Here is a 12,444-nt window from a genome sequence, read left to right on the forward strand (position 1 = left end):
TATATCTGTGCTCTCCAGTACATAGCCACATGTGGCTGTGGAGTACTCGAAGGACGGTATTGTGACTGGTCTTTATTGTTACTGATTTTTAAAGTTACTGAGGTACTAGATTTTTTATTTTATTGAACTAAAATTAATTTTAATTCAAAAAGAGACTTGTTGCTGCTCCATATCAGACAGCACACCTCTGAGAGTTTGTCTGGATAGAGGTACAAGTAGGGGGAACTGCACCCCTCCCCCCATGCCCACTGTGTGCTGTGTGTCCTCCCCTCCTGGAGTTTATGTTGTAGCTGGCAATAACAAGAATAGAGAATTGAAACTTATCAATTATTTGATGTGAACAAACTCATACTTGGAGGCGGTATTCAGAGAAGACTTCCTGCAGGTTATTACATTGTAGGTTAATCCTAGAAAATGAATATTAAGCAAATAGATAAAGTAGAAGGGGATGATGTGTTTCCAGGCATGGAAGAACACTTTTGAGTGGGATTTTACAAATTTAGAGAGATCCCTTAGGCTTGCCATCTATGATGATCCATTCTCCCCCCAACCGTCCTAAGAAAGTCCAGCCCAAATTCAGTCCTCTGTGCCCAGAGGTATGAATTTGGTTTAATTTATTACACTTTTGTTCTGTGATAATGGTCTTGTATTTTGTAGCAAAGTGTGCTCACATTTTAGAGATGGAAACTAAAATGGGGTGAAACATCATGATGTCTACTTGACTTTAAAATTTCATTGAAAACATGGGATGAATCAAGGGTGGCAAGTGTTACTAATTTATACATTGATGAATTATTGTTTTACTTGGATGGAATATATATTTTTAAATCTAGATGATGGATGTTTATGAGACTGTTCCCTCCATTTTTCTGTGTCTAAAAAGTTTTATTAAAAAGAGTGAAACACACTCACATGCATTCTCCATTTCATTCACTTCCAGAATATTCTCCCAATAGAGATGACACCTTGACTGAGAAGCCTGCTAAACCTGCAGGAAGCCCCAACCCATGGTAGGGGACGAGTATGTTGATGCTGTGTCTCATTGAAGAGAACCATGCGCACAGTGTCTTGGATGATGAAGAATTTTGGCCAACCCTTGTCAAGGAGGGTTGAGGCACAGTGGGGTCACCAGGAGCCCTTGGGCGATGACAGGATGTGGCTCACCCCACCACTTGTCTCTCCAGACCTCCCTTTCTGGGCCCTTATCCTCATCTTCTTGGCAAGACTCCTGGTGCTCATCACAGGCCTGATCTACTGTCTCCTGGTAAGCCATGACGTGTTGATTGTCTTCTTATTGCGTTGTAAGAGCTCTTTATATATTATAAATACACATCCTTTTCTAGGGATATGTTTTGCAGATGTTTTCTCCCAGTCTGTGCGTGGCTTGCCTTCTCCTTCAGCACATGAGTCTTTGGGGGAATGTAAGTGACAGTCATCATGAGATTCCACCACACTTGAGAATGGCTAACATTAAAATAACTGACTATAGCAAGTGTTGTTGAAGATATCAAGTCACTGAAACTCTCATCGAGTGCTGGTGAAGAATAGCTTGGATGCGTCTTTAATAATTACATAAGTCTACCCAGCCATTCCTCTCCTAGGAGTCCATCTAAGGGAAATAAACACATATGTCTATACACAGACTTGTACACACATGTTGATAACAAACTATTTATAGTAGACGAAAACGGAAAACAACCCAAATGTCCATCTACTGGTGAACTGATACACAAAGTGTGGTAAATCCCCACAGTGGAATACTATTCAATCATAAAAAGGAATGAATTATTTTTTTTTCTTTTTTAATTATTTTATTGAAATTATAAAGGGTTTTACATTGTGTAATTTTGGGGGTTCATTATTATATGTGAATATCTGTATAGACTGCATCGTTCTTACCACCAGTAGTCTGACTTTTATCCATACCATGCACATGTACCCCTTTAACTCTTTCACTCAACCCCCAGCCCCCTTCCCCTCTGGTAAACACTAATCTGTTCTCTTTATCCCTGTGTATGTTTTTCTTCTACATATGAGTGAAATCATGCATAGTTCTTTGTCTGGCTTATTTCATTTAACATCATACTCTCAAGGTCCATCCAAGTTGTTGCAAACAGGATGATCTTGTCTTTTTTTTCTGGCTGAGTAGTATTCCATTGTATATAATACATACCACATCTTCTTTATCCATTCATCTGTAGCAGGGCACTTGGGGTGCTTCCATGTCTTGGCTATTGTGAATAATGTCGCAGTGAACACAGGGGTGAGTAAATCTCTTTGAATTGTTGATTTCAATTTCTTTGAATAAATACTCAGTAGTGGGATAGCTGGAATGTATGGTATTTCTATTTTTAACTTTTTGAGAAATCTCCATACTGTTTTCCTTGGTGGCTGCACCAGTTTGCATTCCTACCAGCAGTGTGTGAGGGTTCTCTTTTCTCCTTATCTTCTCCAACATTTGTTATTTTTTGTCTTGGGACTTATAGCCATTCTGACAGGTGTAAGGTGATCATTCATTGTAGTTTTGATTTGAATATCCCTAATAATTAGTGATGTTATACATCTTTTCATGTGTCTGTTGGGCTTCTGTATATCTTCTTTGGAAAAATGTCTGTTCATATCCTCTGCCCATTTTTAGATTGGATTATCTTTTTTATTGTTGTTGGGTGTATGAGTTGTTTATATATTTTGGAGATTAATCCCTTGTCAGATATATGATTTGCAAATATTTTCTATTAGTTCATGGGTAGTCTTTTCGTTTTTTTTTTTTTTTTGAGGAACATCAGCCCTGAGCTAACATCTGTGCTAATCCTCCTCTTTTTTTCTGAGGAAGACCAGCTCTGAGTTAACATCTATTGCTAATCCTCCTCTTTTTTTTTTTTTCCCCAAAGTCCCAGTTGATAGTTGTATGTCATAGTTGCACATATTTCTAGCTGCTGTATTTGGGACGCAGCCTCATCTTGGCCGGACAAGCGGTGCGTCTGTGTGCGTCTGGGATCCGAACCTGCGCCGCCAGTAGTGGTGCTCACGCACTTAACCACTAAGCCACGGAGCTGGCTCTGTCTTTTCGTTTTGTTCATCGTTTCCTTTGCCTTGCAGAAGCCTTTTAGTCTCACGTAGTCCCATTTGTATATTTTTTCTTTTCTTTCCCTTGCCTGAGTAGACATGGTATTCGAAGGGTGCAGCTAAGACCGAGGTCAAAGACTGTACTGTGTATATTTTCTTCTAGGAGTTTTATGGTTTCAAGTGTTAGATTCAAGTCTTTTATCCATTTCGAGTTAATTTTTGTGTATGGTGGAATATAATGATCTACTTTCATTCATTTGCATGTGGGTGTTCAGTTTTCCCAACAGCATTTATTGAAGAGAATTTCTTTTCTCCATTGTGTGATCTTGGCTCCTTTGTCAGAGATTAACTGACCACAGATGTGTGGTTTTGTTTCTGGGCTTTCAGTTCTGCTCCATTGAGCTACGAGTCTGTTTTTGTGCCAGTACCATGCCATTTTGATTACTATAGCTATGTAATATATTTTCAAGTTAGGATTGTGATGCCTCCAGCTTTGTTCTTTCTTCTCAGGATTGCTTTGGCTATTTGAGGTCTTTTGTTATTCCATATATATTTTAGGATTCTGTGTTCTGTTTCTATGAAGAATGTCATTGGGATTCTGATTGGGATTGCTTTGAATCTGTAGATTACTTTAGGTAATATGGACATTTTAACTGTGTTTATTCTTCCAATCCATGTGCATGGACTATCTTCCCATTACTTCAGGTTATCATTGATTTCTTTCAATAAAGTCTTATAGTTTTCATTGTATAGTTCTTTAACCTCTTTGGTTAAATTTATCCCTAGACACTTTTTTCTTTTTGTTGCAATTGTAAATGGGATTGTATTCTTGAGTTCTCTTTCTGTTAGTTCATTATTAGAGTATAGAAATGCAACTGATTTTTGTAAGTTGATTTTGTACGCTGTAAATTTGCTATAGTTGTTGATTATTACTAATAGTTTTCTGTTGGATTGTTTAGGGTTTTCTATATTTACAATCATGTCATCTGCAAAGAGCAAGAGTTTCATTTCTTCCTTTCCAATTTGGATTCCTTTTATTTCTTTTTCCAGCCTAATTGCTCTGGCCAAAACCTCCAGTACCATGTTGAATGGGAGTGGCGAGAGTGGGCACCTTTGTCTTCTTCCTGTACTCAGAGGAACGGCTTTAAGTTTTTCGCCATTAAGTATGATGTTGGCTGTGGGTTTGTGATATATGGTCTTTATTGTGTTGGGGTACTTTCCTTCTCTACCCATTTTATTGAGAGTTTTTATCATAAATGGATGTTGGATCTTGTCAAAACCTTTCTCTGCATCTGTGGAGAGGATCATGTGATTTTTATTCCTCATTTTATTAACGTGGTGTATCACATTGATTGATTTGCGGATGTTGAACCATCCCTGCATCCCTGGTATAAATTCCACTTGATCATGGTATATGATCCTTTTAATATATTGCTGTGTTCCATTTGGTGATATTTAGTTGAGGATTTTTGCATCTGTGTTCATCAGCAATATTGGCCTGTAATATACCTTCTTTGTGCTGTCCTAGGCTGCTTTTGCTGTCAGGGTGATGTTGGCCTCATAGAATGAATTAGGAAGTGTTCCATCTTCTTCAACTGTTTGGAATAGTTTGAGAAGCATGGGTATTAAATCTTGTTTGAATATTTGGTAGAATTCTCCAGAGAAGACATCTGGTCCTGGACTTTTGTTTTTTGGGAAGGATTTTGATGACCATTTCGATCTCTTTACTTGTGATTAGTCTGTTCATTTTCTCTATTTCTTCTTGAATCAGTTTTGGGAGGTTGTATGAATCTAATAATTTATCTATTTCTTTTAGGTTATCCAATTTGGTGGCATGTAAGTTGTCCAGTGTATTCTCTTATTGTCCTTTGGATTTCTGTGGTATCTGTTGTAGTTTCTCCTCTTTCATTTCTAATTTTTTGTCTTTGAGCCTTCTCTCTTTTTTTCTTAGTGAGTCTGGCTAAGGGTCTGTCAGTTTTGTTTCAATCATCACAAAGAACCAGCTCTTTGTTTCATTGATCCTTTCTACTGTTTTTTTAGTCTCTATTTCATTTATTTCTGCTTTGATTTTTATTATTTCCCTCATTCTGCTGACTTTGGGCTTCATTTGTTCTTCATTTTCTGGTTCCATTAGGTATAGTTTAAGATTACTTATTTGGTATTTTTCTTGTTTGTTGAGATGTGCTTTTATTGCTATGAATTTCCTTCTTAGAACTGCTTTTGCTGCATCCCATAAGAGTTGTTTTGTTGTCTTTTCATTTTCATTTGTCTTCAGGTATTTTTTGATTTCTCCTTTGATTTGTTCATTGATCCAATGGTTCTTCAGTCTTGTGTTCTTTAGTCTCCACTTATTTGTAACTTCCCCATCTTTTGTCTTGTAGTTGATTTCTAGTGTAATAGCATTGTGGTCAGAAAAGAAGCTTGATATGATTTCAATCTTAAATTTATTCAGGCTTGCCTTGTTTCAAAACATATGGTATATCTTTGAGAAGGTTCCATGTGCACTTAAGAAGAATGTGTATTCTGCTTTTTTGGGAGGGTATGCTCTATATATATCGATTAAGTTCATCTGATCATATGTTTCATTTAATTCCACTATTTACTTGTTGGTTTTCTCTGCATGATCTATCCATGGATGTAAGTGGGTTGTTCAGCTCCCCTGCTATTATTGTGTTGCTGTTAATTTCTCCCTTTAGGTCTATTGATAGTTGCTTTATATTCTTTTGTGCTGCTGTGTTAGGTAGATATATCTTTATAAGTGTTATGTCCTCTTGGTGGAAAGTACCCTTTATCATTATATACCACCCCTCTTTGTCTCTCATAGTCTTTTTTATCTTGAAGTCTGCTTTGTCTGATATAAGTATGGAAACACCTACTTTCTTTTATTTGCCATTTGCTTGCAGTATTGTCTCCCATCCATTCATTCTGAGTCTGTTTGTTTTTAGTGCTGAGATGTGTTTCTTGGAGGCAGCGTATTGTTGGGTCTTGTTTTCTAATCTACCCCACCACTCTGTGTCTGTTGATTGGAGAATTCAATCGATTTACATTTAGAGTGATTATAGATACATGAGGGCTTAATCCCACCTAATCTATATTTCCATTTTTTCTCTTCCTTTGTGTTTCTTACTACCATTTCATTGTGGGGGTTTTCTGTGGAGGTGTTCTCTTTTTTTATGATCTATGGCTCTGCTCTGATTTTTTGTTTGCTGGTTACTGTGAGGTTTGTACGAAGATCTCATAGATGACATAGTCCATCTTCTGAGAGCCTCTTATTTCCATTAGCCTAAGCAGGTTTGATCCCTTTCCTCTTCTCCTTCTGAGTTATTGTTGTCACAAGTTATTCAATTTTCTGTTGTGCGTTTGTGACTAAGCTGAAGTGTTTATAATTACTTTTGATGCTTTCCTTCCCTTCCTCTTTTAAGTTATAATTAAGTATTTGCTACCCTGTTGTGAAACAGAGCTGTAGCTTTCTGATTTTGTCTTTCTATTTATCTCTTTGCTCAAAGCTTTGTAGACATTTGCCTTCTTTTTGTTTCGGATATGAGGGTGTTCTTGATCATTGCTTGCGTGGGAGATCTAGTGGCGTGGAACTCCCTCAGCCCTTGTTTATCTGGGAAAACTTTTATTTCTCCATTTTATTGTCGGGGGAAGAGTGAGAATCTCCCTCTGCCCTTTCCCTTAAGGTTCTTCTGGCTGGCCAAATAATCAACCAGACAGGATAGCAGGAGAAAATAATACCAAGTTTAATAACATGTATACATGGGAGAAACTCAGAAATGAGCAACTTGTCCCTCTGTCTAAGCTTCTTGTTTAAGTATTGCAGCTAAAGGCAAAGGTCCGTGTTGGGGGTGGGTAGTGGCCTGGGGCTTCAGAGGGCAGAAGGACAATTCTTTTCAGGGTCAGCTATTGATAATTTCGTCAGGGATAGATAGAGTTTTTTGATAAAAGTGGCTTGGTGCCCCTCCCATTGCAACATCTATTTTACATTATCTTTATAGCCATCATGATAGAAGATCTGTTCCAGGAATGAGCCACCATGCCAGATTCTCTAGGCAGTTAGTGGGGGAGGTCAAATATCCTTATTGTCTTCAGCTCGAAATAACCCGCATACCAGAGTGGTGCTTCCTGGGGCAGCTTGCCCTGAGCACCATCAGTATCATAAGGATCATTTCACTGGATAGAGTGTTCTTGGCTGAAAGTTTTTGTCTTTCAGTATTTTTAATATATCATTCCATTCTTTCCTTGCCTGTAAAGTTTCTGCCAAGAAATATGCTGAAAGCCTGATAGGTGTTCCTTTGTAGGTTATCTTCTTCTGTCTTGCTTCACCTTTATATTTTTTCTTTGTCATTGGCTTTTGCCAATTTTACTATTATATGCTTTGGAGAAGGTCTTTTAGCATTGATGTAATTAGGCGTTCTGTTGGCTTCATGTATCTGTAAGTCTGGTTCTTCCCCAGGTTTAGGAAGTTCTCAGCTATTATTTCTTTGAACAAGCTCTCTGCTCCTTTCTCCCTCTTTTCTCCCTCTGGGATACGTTAATTCTTAGGTTGCTTTTATAATTGAGTCATATATTTCTCCAAGAATTCCTGAATTTTTTAAAAATCTGAGTCCTCTCTCCTCATCCACTGGAAGCATTTCTATATTTCTATCCTCTAAATTACTAATTCTTTCATCCATAATATCAGCTCTGTTTTTTAAGGATTCTAGATTCTTTTTTATCTCATTAGTTATGTTCTTCATATCCAGAATTTCTGCTTGTCTTTTTTTAAATAGTTTCAGTCTCTTTGATGAAGTATTCCTTTTCCTCATTAATTTTATTCCTGAGTTCATTGAACTGTCTGAGAATTCTTTTAATTTGGTGAATTTCTTTAATGACAGTTATTTTGAATTCTCTGTCATTTAGGTTGTAAATTTCTGTGACTTCAAGGTTCGTTTCTGAAGATTTGTCATTTCCTTCTGCTCTTAATTGTTACTGTAGATTCTTACGGTGTTGGATGAACTAATCTTTTGTTTGCGTATTTGGGGTAGTATCAGGTCACAGATGCCGCCTGCTACCGCTGTGGGGGAAGCATGAGCTGTGTTTCTGATCCCACTCCATATGCTGGAAGTTGCGTGGGTACAATGGGTGTTCCCATCCGCTGGGAAAGCATTCACACTGGGCTCAGAGCTGCCACCACATGGAGGCACGTAGCCAGTTGTGAGACCGCAGCACTACTATGGGTATTTGTGCAATCTGGGAAAGCATTTGCATGTGCGCATATACCTGCTGCTGCCTTTTCTTATGCTCATGCCAGCCTCTATGCTTGGTGGGTGGGACTTCTTCACGGGTTCTGAGCATTGGTCAATCATTGGGACTGCAGTGGCACAGTGGGCTTTCCAATCATCCAGGAAAGCATTCATTTGAGGGTCCAGGGCTCCCGCCAACCCCTCCCAGAGTTGCACCAAGGCGCATTCCTACTTTTGGGGATGCAGCAGTACTATTGGCTCTCACTCCAACCTGGGAAGCACTTGTGTGTGTGCACAGTGCTGCCAGGGAAGCGTTGGGGATAAGAATGAATTCATAGTACATGCGATGACAAGCATAAATCTCAAAATAATTATGCAGAGTGAAAGAAGCCAGTAAAAAATGAGTACATAGTATATGATCCCATTTATAAATATCCTTGGAAAATACAGGAAAATCTATAGGGACATATACCAGATCACTGGTTGCCTGGGAATGAGAATGTGTTTGCAAAAGGCAGGGAAGGAGGAATTAAAATGAACATGAGAAAATTTGGGGAGTTGGGCGTTCCTTTTCTTGATTGAAGTGATGGTTCAATAAGTTATAATCAAAAGGTATCAAATTGTTCAGTTTAAATGTATACAGTTTACTGTATGTCGTTAATAGCTCAATTAAGCTAGAACATGTAGTGGAGAGAGAGCCGAAAGAGGGAAAAGGAAAGGAAAAGAAGGACTGAGGGTGAAAATTAAGTGGACAAAAGGCAGAGGGCGACACAGGAGGCATCGGGTCTCTGTGGCTTTGGCACCTCCTTCCCCTGGGGTCTCCCATACTGGGCAGCTGACTGGACCATTCTGATGCGCTCTCCTCACCTCACAAGTCACTGTCTGCCAGCGGAAGAAGGAGGGCGACTATGAGCTCCAGAGACGACGCCTGGGCTATTACTTGCCTCATGGTGACCTATGGAAGCTGCGATGACTAGATCTGACTAGATCTGAGGTCCCCTTTTCCCAGCTGTGGTCCAGAGGAGCTTGGCTGGAACAGAAAGAAACCACATTGGAGGGACACAGGCTCCGAGCTTTTCTAGACTTGGCCCCTGACTGGCTCACAGGGATCTAAGCTGAAAGGTTTCACATTTCTTAAGTCCTGAAAGTGACTTCAAATTCTGTCCTGTGGTGTCACACCAGTTGATCCCTCGGGGACACCAGAATTGGTGAAACCAGCACAGACATTGCCATCATGTAAAATCGAATCCCCACTTCAGTGCAAGGTTTTCCTTCTTAGGGAAATTTGGAATATCCCTCCCCTTCACTCTGTGCAGCCATCACACCCTTCTCGGTTCCTCTATATTCCTCCCCCACTGAAGGCCTGGCAGTCTCATGTTCCCCTTTTCTGCTTCATTCTCTGAAGCTCAGATTCATCAGGACTTCCAGATCAATCTCCCTCAATGGCTCCTCTCCCCACTCATGGGTCCTCCATGACCGGAAACAGGCCAAGATAGGAGGAGTGGGTGAGACATGACTCTGCAGTCACCTTGGGCTTTGGGAGCTGAAATGACTAGGTGTCTGGGAATCCTGAATCCCAGAGAAACACCAAGGTTCTGGGAAGAGAGTATCTGCTCTGGATGTAAAAGTGAATAATACTCAGCAGGAGAAATCTGAGGGAAAAGAAAGTGTCTTTTTTCATCTTTCTCTGTACAGAGTCCATCTAGCCTTAAAACAGAGGTTCCCCAACAAGCAGCCCAGAGCATCCCAGGAATGAGGCAGGCTGCGCTGTTCTGCCGTGGGTCTGTGGGAACAGATTACATTATCTGTACACACTATGCAGACGACCACAGCTGATAATACCCAAGGGCAGAGAATTAAAGTCACAGTCATGGCACTCTCTCAGACTTTTTGTGTGTGAGTTTCACATTCTCAATCTTAAGCAGTGCTTCTCTGAGAATTCACACTCAGAAGATTAAAATGATTAATAATATAAATATATTATTATACATTGCATACATTATACACTGTACATTATAATTATAAATTAATGTATAATTATTATACATTAATATATTATTGTTACATAATACATTATTATAATATCATTATAATGGTTAGTAATCATTATCATTATTGACTATTTAATTTCTCCTAAGCAACATGACTGGCAAGTTCTGTGTGTATTATCTCAGTTACAGTCACAATATTTATGGTTTTATTCCCATTTTAAGTTAAAGATGTGGAGGCTCAGAAATATTAAATAACTTGACAAAGAAGGAAAACAATTACTACAAACCTAAATTAAACACCTATTCAAACTATGTGTCAAAGAAAAAAAGACGTTTTCTGACTTACAAACAGACTCAAAGTTGACCTCCCACAGGCCGGCAGTGAAAGAACAGGTAAAGAATGTACATCAGGAAGAAGAAATGTGAACCCAAGAAAACATAACAGGAGTCATGAGGAAAGGAAATTTAGTATTAATTTAATACTAATTTAATACTAATTTAATACTAATTTAGTATTAGTTTTAAAACAAGACATTAAAAACACATTCGAACCAAAATTCCAGATGATTACCACATGGAAGAATACAGGAGAGAAGATTTAGGTAAAAAATAACTCATTTTTTAGGGAAGATATAAATACTAAGATACTCTATTATTGTTTAACACATTGCTCTGAGAAACTGATAACTCTGAGGGACAAAAGTAAGTAACGATAAAGAGGATTTGAAGAGTGCAACATACTCGATCAGACAAATAGACAAATCCCAACACACTGGCTTATTGTGAGACTTGTGATGCTGAAAACAGTCGTTCTCCTGACAGCAAGATACCGCAATAGCATATCAATTTTCATGAATCAAATTTCCAACGTATATAAATCTAAAAAAATGGAAAATCCAGTATTTCATTGCATGCAACTAGTGATTCAACATGCAACAAATACCAGAAAAATAGAGACCCAGAAGTAGGTACCTTTTTTGAGAAGACAGATATAACAACTCTTTAGTGAAATGTTATGTTGGAATCTATTGCAATATTACACAAAAAGGACAATCCATTTGGACTAGGTATGTTTTCTCTGTGACTGTGAGGGCAAAACTCTAAAGAATTCCCTGACTGTGATAACTCTCTGTTGCTCTTAAAATACAAATACATAACACTCAGGAAAGGAAAGGAAGGAAAGATCTCCTTTCTCTCCTCACCTGAAACTCAATCTCCCACCTCAGAAGGATCACTGTCCGTATCTTCTCTGTCTTGCAAAGGAATCAATGAAAAGAAAAGTATTGCTATATATTAAAGTTTCAAGAGCTCAAAGCAAGAAAACCTAATGACCCCTGCAGAGGCATTGATGTAGTGTGAGCCCCATGTCATCTGCACCCTCTTGTCTTTTATCATCACGTTTGTCGGGACGTCCTTCTTGGCCCCTCACTCTCCCTGCCTCGCTAGCGAGTCTGTCTGCATCAGTGTTACCGCCAGTCTCTCTCTTGCCGTCTTCACTTTCTCTTCCTGTTTCCTGATATCTTCCTGAGTCACCAGAAGTTGTTTGCAAAGGAGCTGTGGGATGTACAGACCAGCTCCTGGGATGGTCTCTGCTGAATCTGAAGACCAAGCAGGGGTGGGCATGGGACTGTAGTTCGCACCACCTGTGAGCACACCTGGCAGGAATGCACCTATGCAACTAGGTGCAAGATTCAGCAGGGCTTTGGCAAGGTCCAAAGGACTTAAGGGTTCTTCTGCACTCTGCAGGCCTGGAGACATTGCAGTCTCTTCTGCCAGCAGAGTTGCTGGGGTTGCTCCAAGGTTTCCTCCCATGGATGGCAACGGACATCTTTGCCAGAATAGGATGTGCTTCTAGTAACTGGCCTCTTGAATATGTAACTGGACATCCTGAAAGGGAAGGAGATGCTCAAACCAGGCTTGGGTTGGATTGGTGTTCACAATCATGTCGCTTCTTCTGTGATGATTTGACCATCATACTTCTTTTCCTCTTACCCTATAAAAATAAATTGGGAATGTGGATCAGAGTGATAAATGAAGCCTGCCTTCCCAGGACAATTTTGTCAGATGCCTTGTACTTCTACCCTCCCTCTCTCCCTGTGGGGATTAATCTGACCTGTGTCCTGGGACATCATCAAAGAGATTTGGGTCAAGAACAGAAAGCT

The sequence above is a fragment of the Diceros bicornis genome (assembly GCF_020826845.1).
Source record: "Diceros bicornis minor isolate mBicDic1 chromosome 13 unlocalized genomic scaffold, mDicBic1.mat.cur SUPER_13_unloc_1, whole genome shotgun sequence".
In the NCBI taxonomy this organism is placed as follows: Eukaryota; Metazoa; Chordata; class Mammalia; order Perissodactyla; family Rhinocerotidae; genus Diceros; species Diceros bicornis.